At 36.1% G+C, this 13,090-nt stretch overlaps 1 long non-coding RNA gene across 1 annotated transcript in view; it reads right to left on the reverse strand.

The window, feature by feature from the left end:
• si:dkey-172h23.1 overlaps window positions 1–13,090 on the reverse strand; it is a 93,263-nt gene that overhangs the window by 9,561 nt on the left and 70,612 nt on the right. Inside the window, 1 exon segment of the long non-coding RNA NR_170249.1 lies at window positions 6,431–6,514. This is a non-coding gene — a long non-coding RNA (si:dkey-172h23.1).

Genomic DNA, 13,090 nt, shown 5'->3' on the forward strand with positions numbered 1-13,090 from the left:
ACTTTGACCACAAAGAGCCGGGCTTTACAAACTGTTCGCAGCACTTAAAGTATTCCCCTCTGAAGAATAAACTCGGAAGGATGAGAGAACAGAAACTTATTGTGAGAAGAATTTTACGGAGCGGTGCACATCGCGTCTGCGCAGCCGGTGCGAATGAAGTGCTGAGCCACAGCGCGCAGCTCTCCGGTATCGGCGGACACTTCCAAAACAGCAGCTCAAAAGGAAGAAATCAGTGCGTTGAGAATCTGTTCACTGTAGTATTGAGCCTTTTCTAATTTAAAGTTTCAGGTAGGCCTACTTTGTGTGTGAAGAGTAGGTAATAACCTTCTCTACTCCAGTGTTGCGAATGCGATCTGCTGATCTAACAGACACAGCGTAACATGATTTAGAAACGACAATGAACTCTATGTTGCAGGTCAAAATTAACACATTTAATGCAAAACTAAATGCATTTCTCCACTGATTACTTTTATTAACAGAAACAAATAGTCTTGGAGAAAGTTTTTCGTCATGAACACCACACGCAGCTTGAATTGTGAATGAATGGAGAATGATTGACCGGCGCAGTGAAATGAAGCGCTGAACTGAACATGAATTTGCACTTAAATATCCATCTATGCTTCACATTAAACTATAGAATGGCTTCAGAAAATTTGGGATATAGTAGGCCTACATGACAACTTTTTAGTCCCTTATTATAGGCTATCTTTGTAGCTTTTGTTGGCTTATACATTACACAAAATATAGCGCACTCGCAACATCAGATTTGGATCGGTACCAGCTGGTCGATACACAATCCAGCAAAAATATGCGGTATCGAAACGATATATGCTCCAAATATCGGGATCGGTGGATACCTAGTGCCCTCTGCAGAGAGGCAATATGGAGCATGTACAAACTGACATTAATCTTTATTAACCCTCCTGTTATCCTAAAATTTGGTAACACCTTTTTTCCACGGGGGTTAATTTTATCCCAGCATTTTAAAACCTCCAGAATATGATATATATATATATATATATATATATATATATATATATATATATATATATATATATATATATATATATATATATATATATATATATATATATATTTATATATTTATTTATTTTTATTTATTTATTTATTTTATTTTTTATTTTATTTTTTGCCAAAAGGTTAGTGTCAGGTCTTTGTTGACTACTTAACATCACTCTAAAATACTGAAATACCCTCCCCCAACCCCCCACTTCCTATATACAGATTGCCTAATACATTATTATAGATAAATTTACCAATCAAATCAGCATGAAAACTCAGTTTCACCTAAAATTGGAAAGGTATATATAATTTTATTGTTTTATTAGTTTTGTACTTTTACTCGCATATATTTTGTAATTTTTAACACATGAGGAGTGGAACACAATTATGTATGGGGTCAATTTGACACCAAAAAAACAAACAAACATGGTTTCCTGGGTATAGGTATTGTCAAAAGGGACATCGGCCACGAAATGGAACCAGACATTCATCCACAGTGATGTGGGGGCCTGGATTGTAAAGAAAGGGCAATCGCTGCACCCACTTGTCCAATACGTCCCATATTGCTGCGAGTTTGTCATGCTCTCATCTGCCCTTCCCTGTTTCTTTGTCATTAAAGCGCATGATACAGAAGAAATTATGGAATGTCTTCAGAGACACGGTGACTGGAAATATTGACCTTCAGTATTCCAAAGGCTTGCTTTTGCTTCTCCTTTGGACTTGTAAACTCCAGCCAAAATGAGCAACCCTATAGACTTGCAAATCAGTCATATCAAAGTTTTTTCCTGCTGTCCCCATAGACCATACTCCCCTCTAAGTTTGTCATTTCAAGTATATCATTTTCAATTGATGGTGTAATGAAAAGCTGAAATGCATGGCTTGAACATGACTGACAGCATATCTGGTGGGCACTGGAACCATTTTGATGGCATTAGCAGCCCTGAGTCTACCCTGTCATTCAAGTGGGGAGCGGTAATAATATCATGCTAATCTTACGTTCACCAAGTTTCCCCCTATTAAATTACGAAAAGTTGTTCAATCTGAAGCAAAAAAACAATGTCAACTGTATATGTACATAAGTTAAACATTGAATAGGTCAAATTTACCCCAAGAATATTAGTATGATTAAAGCTGTTAAAACGAACAGTTTCCGGAAGATCTGCTTAACAATGTCATACACCATGCAATTGAATTAGTCACATGACTTCGTCACACGATTAAATGCAAAGACTATAAAATACACAAGACGTGTCACACTTATAGTTTTGAATGGGGAAAATAATAAAAATGAAAAATTACTTTTACGTTTGTACTGTATTTATTTAATACGGTACAAATACTGGTGAAATACTGGTGACCACAGCTGTTGTTTTTTTACTGTAAATTTTATGGATTTCTTTTTTACAGTGTCTTTACTGTAAATGCAAATTAGTTACTGCTCCCTGCTCCTTTCCAAAAATTGGTAGAGTCTTTAAAACACCTGCCTCAGTTGCTCTGTAAAAAAACAAACTTAAACTCCTGTAATATAAGGCTTTCTCTCACTGATATATTGTGTGAGATTAAAACCAATTTTTGTATCATTGTTTTACCGAAGTTTGCAGTGTTGATTGTATCTGTGAATGTAAACAGATAAAAATGGTAGAATTTATATTAATATGTTATATCTGTGAAAACAGCATCTATTGGGCATGAATATAACAGACTAATCCCAGTTAGTGTTCCTGGTTTCTCTTGGTTTTTTTTTTAGCGCTTTCATCCCTTGGTGAAGTTTGTTCCTTTTTACTGTCGCCATTGGCTTGCCTGGTTTAGGATTGCGCATTGATGGATTTGCTATCCAGTGTTTGGACTTTCAGCAGTGAAAATTAAACCACACTGAACTGAACTAAATGAAGTTTAATTTCGAGAGGAGCACGTGATATGATTGACTGCAGCTGGCCACTCATCTACATTCATTAGCTAGCCAATCAGATTGGTCCAAACTTACTATACTGTAAGTAACCTAGCTAAGAACTACTCCTTTATCTTCGTTTCCCGAAAAAAAAAACCATCCACCCCTTCTCTTCCTTTCCTCTATTGCCGAGGGGAGCTTTCGAGAACACCTGATCTCGTACTCCCCTCACATGCTCTATGGACCTGGCGGGAGCCCTGGGCTCAACTGTCTCCGAGCTCAGGGTTCTCTCCCGGGACAGCATGCCAAACCTGCTAACTTGCTAACAAGTTGTCAAACAGTATCTAAGTGTGAACTCTTGAAACTAAACTTCAACTCTGAAAACTGGACTGACAGTTTCAATTTACTAGAACTAAAGATGAATTGAATTAAATTTAATATCATAGAACTAAGCAACCTTTGGGAGGAATTATTTAAATATGTCAATTGTAATGTGTACGTTCCCAAAAGAAAACTCAAAAAATAACCTGCTGGAGTGACATCATTATACACTAAAATAAGCTGAAAGTGTAAAAATCATGATAAGACCCTATTTAAATACATGATACATATAGTAACATTTATTCAACATGAATTCGATTAGTAATCTGAATTCAACCAAAGCTCAAAAAATGACTGACATAGTGTTTATAATCTGAAACAACTTGAAAAGGTCAAGATTTAAATCACTAAATGCATTCCTGTTTGATATGCAATTGAACCATGCCACTTTCTTTCTGTAGACATAACAAGAGCACTTTTTACTTAATGAGGATTCAGACATTTTGACCCAAACTTTGACCTAAAGCTTCCAATTACAAAGTGTTCGCTTCTAGGTTTACAATGTTGAAAATGATACGTGATGTTACTAATGAGCCATTTGGACAGCGTTTGACATTAAAGAAACTATTTAAATGAATAAAAAGCCCCGCTTCTGAATAATAGCTATCAGATAACCATTCACAGCCAACCAATCACTGTCAATATCTTAATGTTTTAATATGCTAATCTATTCTAGTTTTGCCAAACCACTTCTGAATACAATTTAAAAGACATGAGAGCTTTAAACACACACTAAGCTGTAATGAAATGGAAATTGCATTCCTGTTTCATTGTGCTGAACTGCGTGAGGAGCAGAATACATTTTGTTGCCCCTTCAAATGTATCATTTTAGATGTCACTGACCTTTGATGTTTTATTAGTAAAGCTTCATATTGTCCCTTTGTTTTGCACAATCACATTTTTTTGTTATTATAATACCATTAAAATTAGTTAACAAAGAGACCATGATCAACAACCTAAAAATAATTTCACCCATCTATTAAACAAAAAAAGTAATTCAAAATATGTCCAAAAAAATTGTTTGGATTTATTATTGTAGTCGACACTTTAGACTTTTAATGGTCCATATATATGGGGGAGAGATTGTCGCTGTCGAAAGTGAGGGGCTGTAGGTGTAGGTGGACGAAAGTGAAGAGCAGGGGGTTGTCGCAAACGAAAGTAAAAAGAGTTGGGGAGCCGCGGAAGAAAGTGAAAGTGATCATCGGACAGGGGAGGAGGGTGTTTGAGGAGGGGCACAAATTAAGCCCTGTATGTGTGTGTGTGTGTGTATATATATATATATATATATATATATATATAAAATTATAAGCCCCTTCGCTTAGAAGATTATAACAGTCTGATTTCTAACTATAGCAGATGAAATCATTATTAAACTTATAATACCTGCCAACACTCCCAGTTTTTCTAGGAGCATCCCATATTTCAGACCAATCTTCCGCAACTATCCCGTTTTTATTTCTTCCAGAAAACTCCCGTAATTTCACCCCCCCCTTTGGTACAGTCTGTAAACACCCCCGGGACACCAACTTTGGTAGAGTGCCCGATCGCAGTGGCCGCCCAAAGCCAGCTGCATCCTATCTCGGTTCTTAACAGTGTTGTTCAGAGACCTCACCCCCGAACACCCCCTCCCCCTTTGTCTCCCAGATTTTCAGAGACATGTTGGCATATATGCTGGTAAGTGATATTCTAAGTCGATCTCTCTTTTGTTTGTTGTGGTGCTGTATTTATACCGATTTGCTTGCATATCAGGAATGTGTTTTGTGTTGACAGAAAGAAACAAGCAAGTCCACATGTGTTTAGAATTTTTCCTTATTGCAAACACAACAGCAGTCTAGTAATGATTGTGTTGCTTTATTTAGGGTTAATCATTGTGATATCCCGATTGCAACAAAGAAATACTGTAGACTGTAGCACTATAAGAAGATATCTCTGTAGATGGACAGCAATTTATGTCACGTTCAGCCTTATAATCTTAAAGTGTGAGCAAAATCTGCTGTTTTATCATTATTTTAGACATTATGTTACAGAGAGTCATTCAAACTCTAGCTCTAAAGTGACGTTGGTGAATTAGTAACGGCTTCTGCTGTTTTGACATTAGCTGCAGATGTGAATGAAAGGCGGAAGAAAGTAGGTCCTAATAAAAAAGGTTTTTTAGACTCTGTGTTTGATTTTTTTATTTATATAAACAATTGTGCCATCAAACTGTTGTATAAACGCAATATCACACTTGTAGCAGTGCAATATGGCTGTATATCAGCACTGGTGGGACTGGTGGGACGCTAAGGCACGTGCCAACGAAGAGACACAGATGCTGGCTTCTGTTACTTTTCGAGCTGCCGCTGACCACTTAACTCCATATGGGTGCTTTTCTCTGGTGTTATCAGTCCCGGTAGCTTGTCGCATACATCAATAGACTTGGAATGAGGAGCGGAGCTGACCATGACAACAGGGTTCAAGTTTGGCGACAAATGGTACCAGAAACCAAATAAAACTAACGCAAAAATACATAAATAAACAACAGGCTTAAAATGTGTGCAATCTTGTGAACGCAACAGCTTTTCTTTTATTAGATTTCTTTTGAAAACACTATCGTTTGGGTTTAGGGAACGGGGTGGGTGGGTCAGTCGGTCAGTCAGTCGACAGCAAGCTGATCTGGTCGGCTGAAGTGTATATTGCGCCCTCTTGTGGATTTACGTGAGAAGAGGTTGTGCGAGAGAACTTTGAGATCATCAAAAAGTGTATACAGAAGCCTCTGGTGGATTTGCAAAAACAAAACCTGTAAGCAGACATACCTCCGGTTACATATTTATAGAAATACATAGAAATGTAGACCTGGGTATGTTTCCGCAATAAGCCTGGGTTGCTATATTCAGTCACTTAGAAATAGATTATCATACTGAAAAAAAAGTCTGCAGCAACGCCAGATTAATGCAAACGCAAGGTTTGATTGGTCGGAAAACAACATGAAGTTCACTTTTCAATCACACAATAAGATTTTAACATAATAACATGACTATCATAACAATAAAGACGAATTTAGCCTGAGTTGTATTGACCACAATAAAGCCTCCCAATTCCTCATGCTAATTCAGTCTAATTTGTGAAATGTACATGACTCCCAAAGCTTATGCAGATTACCTTATGCCACGTTCTCCTGACTTTTTATGTTTGTTTGGTAAACATCACTGGACTGCAGACTCGTGGGTATCCGCCTGCATCCTTCTGCAATGTTACAGAATATATGACAAAAATGATGCATCATCACACATTGACACACAAAAACACGGCTGTTGCAATCAGCATGAGATCACGAGATGATAAAAAAACATCAAACGACACCAAAACCATGAACAAAACAAAACATAAAACAACATGGGCCGTTCCATTGGGAATTGACTGCATTGTGAATAAAGCGGTTTCATACAGTACCTGAATACAAGTTTGCTGTGGTTTTGAGGAGGGATGAGAAAGGAATCAGTTCATATTTGTTTTAGCCTCTACCAGCTGGGAACTGAGATGAAGGTCAAATTCACCCTTGAGAGCACCTTATCATTTCCTAATGATAGTGCTTAACCTGCATTAAATTACTGTGCTAACTACTGCCGTTTTAAAGGTTGTGTAACCTACCACAATAGCTTCGAGTAATACACAGCTTTTATTTCTGCCACACATACTGGCAGAAATAGTAGTGTAGTCGACTCAAGACCGTCTATTAAAAAATAAAGTTCAAACTTTATAGGAAAGAATCCACATTTACTGTCTTAGAAATCTCGTATATTAAACCAGTGAAACAAATAGGGATAATAAGAAGCTGTTTTCAACTGTATGAAATTACCAACACCAAAATTAATCTTTGCTCTGCAGATTTGGTATCAGAAAAAAAATAAAGTTTCGAATACAGAAATATAATGAAAAAATAAAACCATTTTTAATATGGAAGCAGAAGTGTTACACAGTGCATCTGGAAAGTATTCATAGCGCTTCACTTTTTCCACATTTTTTTTATGTCACAGCCTTATTCCAAAATGGATTAAATTCATTTATTTCCTCAAAATTCTACACACAATACCCCATAATGACAATGTGAAAAATAATTTCTTGAAACTGTTGAAAATTTATAAAAAAAATAAATAAATAAATAAAAAAATAAAAATAAAAAAAATCGCATGTAAATGAGTATTCACAGCCTTTACCGTGAAGCTCTAAATTGACCTCGGGTACATCCTGTTTCCACTGATGTTTCAGCAGCTTAATTGGAGTTCACCTGTGGTAAATTCAGTTGATTGGACATGATTTAAAAAGGCATACATCTGTCTATATAAGGTCCCAGGGTTGACAGTGCATGTCAAAATACAAACAAAACATGAACACAAAGGAATTGTCTGTACACCTCCATGACATGATTTTTTTAAATTGTTGCAAATTTATAACAAATAAAAAACCTGAAAAATCAGATGTGCAGACATATTCCCAGCCTTTGCTCAATACTTTGTTGATGCACCTTTGGCAGCAATTACAGCCTCAAGTCTTTTTGAATATAATGCCACAAGCTTGGCACATCTGTCTTTGGGAATTTTTGCCCATTCCTCTTTGCAGTACCTCTCAAGCTCTATCAGATCGGAGAGGAAGCCACAGTGTACAGCCATTTTCAGATCTCTCCAGAGATGATCAATAGCATTTAGTTCTGGGTTCTAGCTGGGCCACTCAAGGACATTCACCGAGTTGTTGTGAAGCCACTCCATTGATATTTTGGTGGTTCGAGTCATTGTCCTGCTAGAAGATGAACTGTCGCCCCAGTCTGAGGTCAAGAGCACTCTGAAGCAGGTTTTCATTCAGGAAGTCTCTGTACATTGCTGCATTCATCTTTCCCTCTATCCTGACTAGTCTTCCAGTTCTTGCTGCTAAAAAACATCCCCACAGCAGAATGCTGCCACCACCATGGTATTAGCCTGGTGATAAGTGGTATCTGGTTTTCTCCCAACATAACACCTGGTATTCACTCCAAAGAGTTCAATTTTAGTCTCATCAGGCCAGAGAATTTTGTTTCTTATGGTCTGAGAGTCCTTCAGATGCCTTTTGGCAAATTTAAGGTGGGGAGTGACTTCCGTCTGGCCACTCTACCATACAGGTCTGACTGGTGGATTGCTCCACAGATGGTTGCCCTTCTGAAAGGTTCTCCTTTCTCAAAAGAAGAGCGCTGGAGCTCAGACTTAGTGACCATCGGGTTATTGATCACCCCCCAGACTAAACTGAAGCGCTGAATACTGAATATGAATACTTTCGGGATGCACTGTATACAGTATATTATAAAGTACTGTATATAAATAATAGTATGACACAATTACAATAGCCTTATGATAATCATGTTTATAACAGATTTATGACAAGTTATGTTATAAAGACAACATTATTTGGCATTAATCTGTTATAAACATGATTGTCACGAGGCCATTATAATTGTGTCATACTATACCTAAGAAAGGTTATAATGTTTTAGTTTACATCAAGTGTCATAGCAAAGTCATCTCAAACAATGTCAACTATGCATTTAAAATGAAATTACACATTTTTCTTTACTGCATCCAAGCACTTTCCGTGGCCCGTTTAAAATACACAGTTAAAAGCAATTGCTTACTTGAAAAAACTGAACAATTCTAATGCTTTAAATTTGTGACTTTATTTTACAACCCCAAATAGGAAAAAGTTGTGACAGTATGAAAGACGCAAATAAAAAAGAGATCATAAAAGTGAAAATGCGTACGATGCTCGGAGGAATCAATATTTCAGGTATTTTTGGGAGATTGAAATGGACACTGTGTGCTCTGGACAAAGAAGAAAAGGATCATGCAGACTGTTACCAGCAACAAGTCCAAGAGCCAGGGTCTGTCATGGTATGAGGTTCTGTCAGTGCCCTTGGCAAAGGTAACTTGCACTTTTGTGATGCACCATTAATGCTGAAAAGTACATAGAGATGTTGGAGCACAATATGCTGTCTTCTTTTCCAGGGACACCCATGCATATTTCAACAAGACAATGCAAACCGCATTCTGCACACATTACAAAGTCCTGGCTACAGGTACTTGACCGGCCTGTCTGCAGTCCTGACCTGTCTCCAATCTGTGTCCGACCTGTCTCCAGAGAATCTATGGTGCATTTTGAAGCACGAAAATTACACCAGAGACACTTTATCACTTAGTGTCTTTAGTACCTAAATGTCTTTTAAGTGCTGTGGAAAATTAATGGCAACATTACAAAGTAGTGAATGCTTTACTGTTTCAACTTATTTTGAAATGTGTTGCAAGATCGAAAATTGGAATACATGTATATTTTGGAAAAGAAAAAAAAACAATAAGAATCATAAAGGACCACAATAAATAATGTTTGTTGTATTGTCTGCAATGAAATAAAAGTCAAAGTAAATTTAGAAATCACAACTTTCTTTTAATTTACGTTTTCCATACTGTCCCAACTTTTTTCTAATTTGGTGTTGTAAAAGTTAAGTAAACCATTGTAAATTGGAAATGTTAAGTTGACTTAATTTTATGATTATGATCATAGTTTATTTAATTAAAATGATTAAGGCAACATGTTTACTTCTATTTTAAATCAAAGTCAGCTAATGACGTTAAAAGCAACAGGTCTACTCATATTTTAAGTGAAGTAAACTAATCGTTTTTTTCGTCAGTGAAGAATGTTTGAAAATTATTAGAAAATAAGGTGGTCGCTAAATGCACTGGAGTCTTCCTTGATTTGAAAGACACCGTTGTATCCCTCATCCATCAATTTTTTTTTCTTCAAACCCTGTAAAATTAGCAACATTAGCAAGGGACACTAAAGATGGAATGTTTTTCTGTTTTCTTGGAACCATTTACAATTGCTTTTTTTTTTTTTTTCATCAGTGTCATTCACTGTGGAAAAACATTTTTGTTAAATATATTTTTCCATGACACCAAACTGATGAACTAGTGTCAACAAAAGCTGGTTGTGGTTGTCATTTCCTGTCAAAAATCATGAACAACAGCTGCCAAAATCCAGTTATTTTGACTCACTGCCTCTCTCCTGTTCCAGTTGCATCTGTTTTGTTTACTTTAAATGTTAGACTCAAAATTTGACCTACAGTGCTGGTTACATCCCATCTGGTTACATCAACAATTCTTTTGTTTGTGTATAAATTATTGCAAGTTGTGTCCTGATTTATATATATATATATATATATATATATATATATATATATATATATATATATATATATATATATATATATATATATATATATATATATAGTTAGAGAACCAGGAAAGACTTCTGTTGTTTTATTCTTCTTTTGTTGTCAGGTCAATAGTCTTTCACTGCAAGTTAGGTTTGTTTTTTTTTGTATTTTGGCTTTGTTTCTGCCGCTGCATGCAGCTTTCCTTTTTTTCAGCCTTATAAATAAATGGATGCTGAGTTTCTTGAAATGTGTTTGAAGGTGCTGGAACTGAAGAAAAGTTGGTTTATTTTGTTGTGTACTCTATACCTTTTAACCCCTAGGCTAAACTTAGGTCTGTAACTTTTGGTCGCTCGTTTGCCTTGTCTGTATATGCTTGTTTGTGCAAATGAATAAAATTAGGAGCTTGTTTTAAACGTTTAATTGCAATATACATTTCTATGTTTTAACAGCCACATTATACTTGAGAGGGTGAGAAATGAGAAACATGTACAGGTAATTACGTTAGCATATTAAGTTAGCATATAGATCTGTTGTTTATTTAAGTCTTATGAGTCCACCTTTCTACACAGACTGCTGTAAATCTACCCACAAAAACTCAAGCTAGATCTTCATGATGTTCTGACCTGGTGTTATATACTCTATTTATTATTAAAATTACAATTTAAACCATTACAGAATTTGTAATGGCTATTATGGGAACAGTATTGGTTTAAATGAAAACTGTAATGGTTCCTGCTAATACTTTGTTTACAAATTGAAAGTGCTGATGTAAAATACCCCAAAATACACTGACTTTAATTTTTATAGGCTGATCGTTTTTAAAATGTTATGGCATCTTTCATGGTAACCCTTAGAACTTGTGTAGCTATCAATACACAGTAAAAATCTGCCACCAATATGCTTATTAGCATGCCAAATAGGATTGAAAAGTTGAAATTGAACATGCTAGACATGCTAACAACATTGTATTAGATGCTAAATGTTTATTTCGCCTAACGTGTCTGAAAAATGATAGTAATGCGCTAATTCATGTTAGCACAGTGTTAAAAAATGTTAGCATACTACCTGTGCTAACATTGATTACTATTTAGATCAGTATACTAAAACTGCTATTGCTATATACTATTGCTATAGCGATAGTTTTGAAGCCATGGTTTAAAAAATAGTAGTACTATGGTAAAACTGTAGGAACTATGTTTTTTGTTGTGTACTGTGGTTTTAAAAACCAAGGTTTTGATATTATGGTTTTACTACAATAGTAAAAGTGAAATTGTAGTAACCACGACTGAAGTAATCATGGTTGTTTGGTGCATACTGTGGTTTAAGTATTGTCAGTACGCACCAAAAAAAAAATTACAAAAAATAAATCATGGTTATTATGATTCCTATAGTTTTACTATTGTTCTACTACAGTTTTACTATTGTAAAACCAGGGGAAATTTTTGTAAGGGAATAAGTGAAAACATCTTAGCCATGTGTTAAAACAACATGCTAGCACCATGCTACTTTATTCTAGCAACATTCCAGAGAGCACACCTAAATCTGCAAGATATTTCAAAGAGGGTTTCATCTGAAAAACATTTGCTGTGTAGAAAATATGGATAGACATTGTTTAAATGTTTTACATACTTTGTAAATCCTAAAGCAATATTTAAATCTGTCTATTTAACATTCGAAAAGAGATAAACATGTGCTCTAAAAATAGCCAATGGGTTAAAACATGCTAATATGTGCTATTAACAACACAGTTTATAACCTTAGAAAAGTGTAACAGCAAAAACTGCAAGGAGAAAGACTAGAGGCTGTTTTTGAATGGATGTCAATAAAGAAGAGGTTTCTGCTCTTGTTGCTTATCCCTTTATGAGACGACGGCTTTTTGATTTCAACGTGTTTGCCCTGAAACAGTAGGCTAATATGCTAGAGTGATCTATTTCAGAGTTCAAATGCTGTCGACAAAAAGTGCTGCGTGTGAAGTCACAGACAATTTTGTAGATTTAAATTTACACTCACCGGCCACTTTATTAGGTACACCTGTCCAACTGCTTGTTAACGCAAATTTCTAATCAGCCAATCACATCCCATAAACTCAATGCATTTATGCATGTAGACATGGCCAAGACAATCTGCTGCAGTTCAGACCGAGCATCAGAATGGGGAAGAAAGGTGGTTTAAGTGACTTTGAATGTGGCATGGTTGTTGTTGCCAGACGGGCTGGTCTGAGTATTTCAGAAACTGCTGATCTACTGGGATTTTTACACACAACCACTTCTAGGGTTTACAGAGAAAGAGAAAATATCCAGTGAGCAGCAGTTCTGTGTGCGCAAATGCCTTGTTGATGTCAGAGGTCAGAGGAGAATGGCCAGACTGGTTCCAGCTGATAGAAAAGCAAAGGGAACAGTAACTCAAATAACCACTCCTTACAACTGAAGTATGCAGAAGATCATCTCTGAATGCACAATACGTCAAACCTAGAGACAGATGGGCTACAGCAAAGATAACATGCCATGTTATAAAGCGCAAATCATCTCTGACTGGTTTCTTGAACATGACAATAAATTCACTGTACTTAAATGGCCTCGACAGTCACC

Source organism: Danio rerio, chromosome 7 (assembly GCF_049306965.1).
Source record: "Danio rerio strain Tuebingen ecotype United States chromosome 7, GRCz12tu, whole genome shotgun sequence".
NCBI classification, from domain to species: Eukaryota; Metazoa; Chordata; class Actinopteri; order Cypriniformes; family Danionidae; genus Danio; species Danio rerio.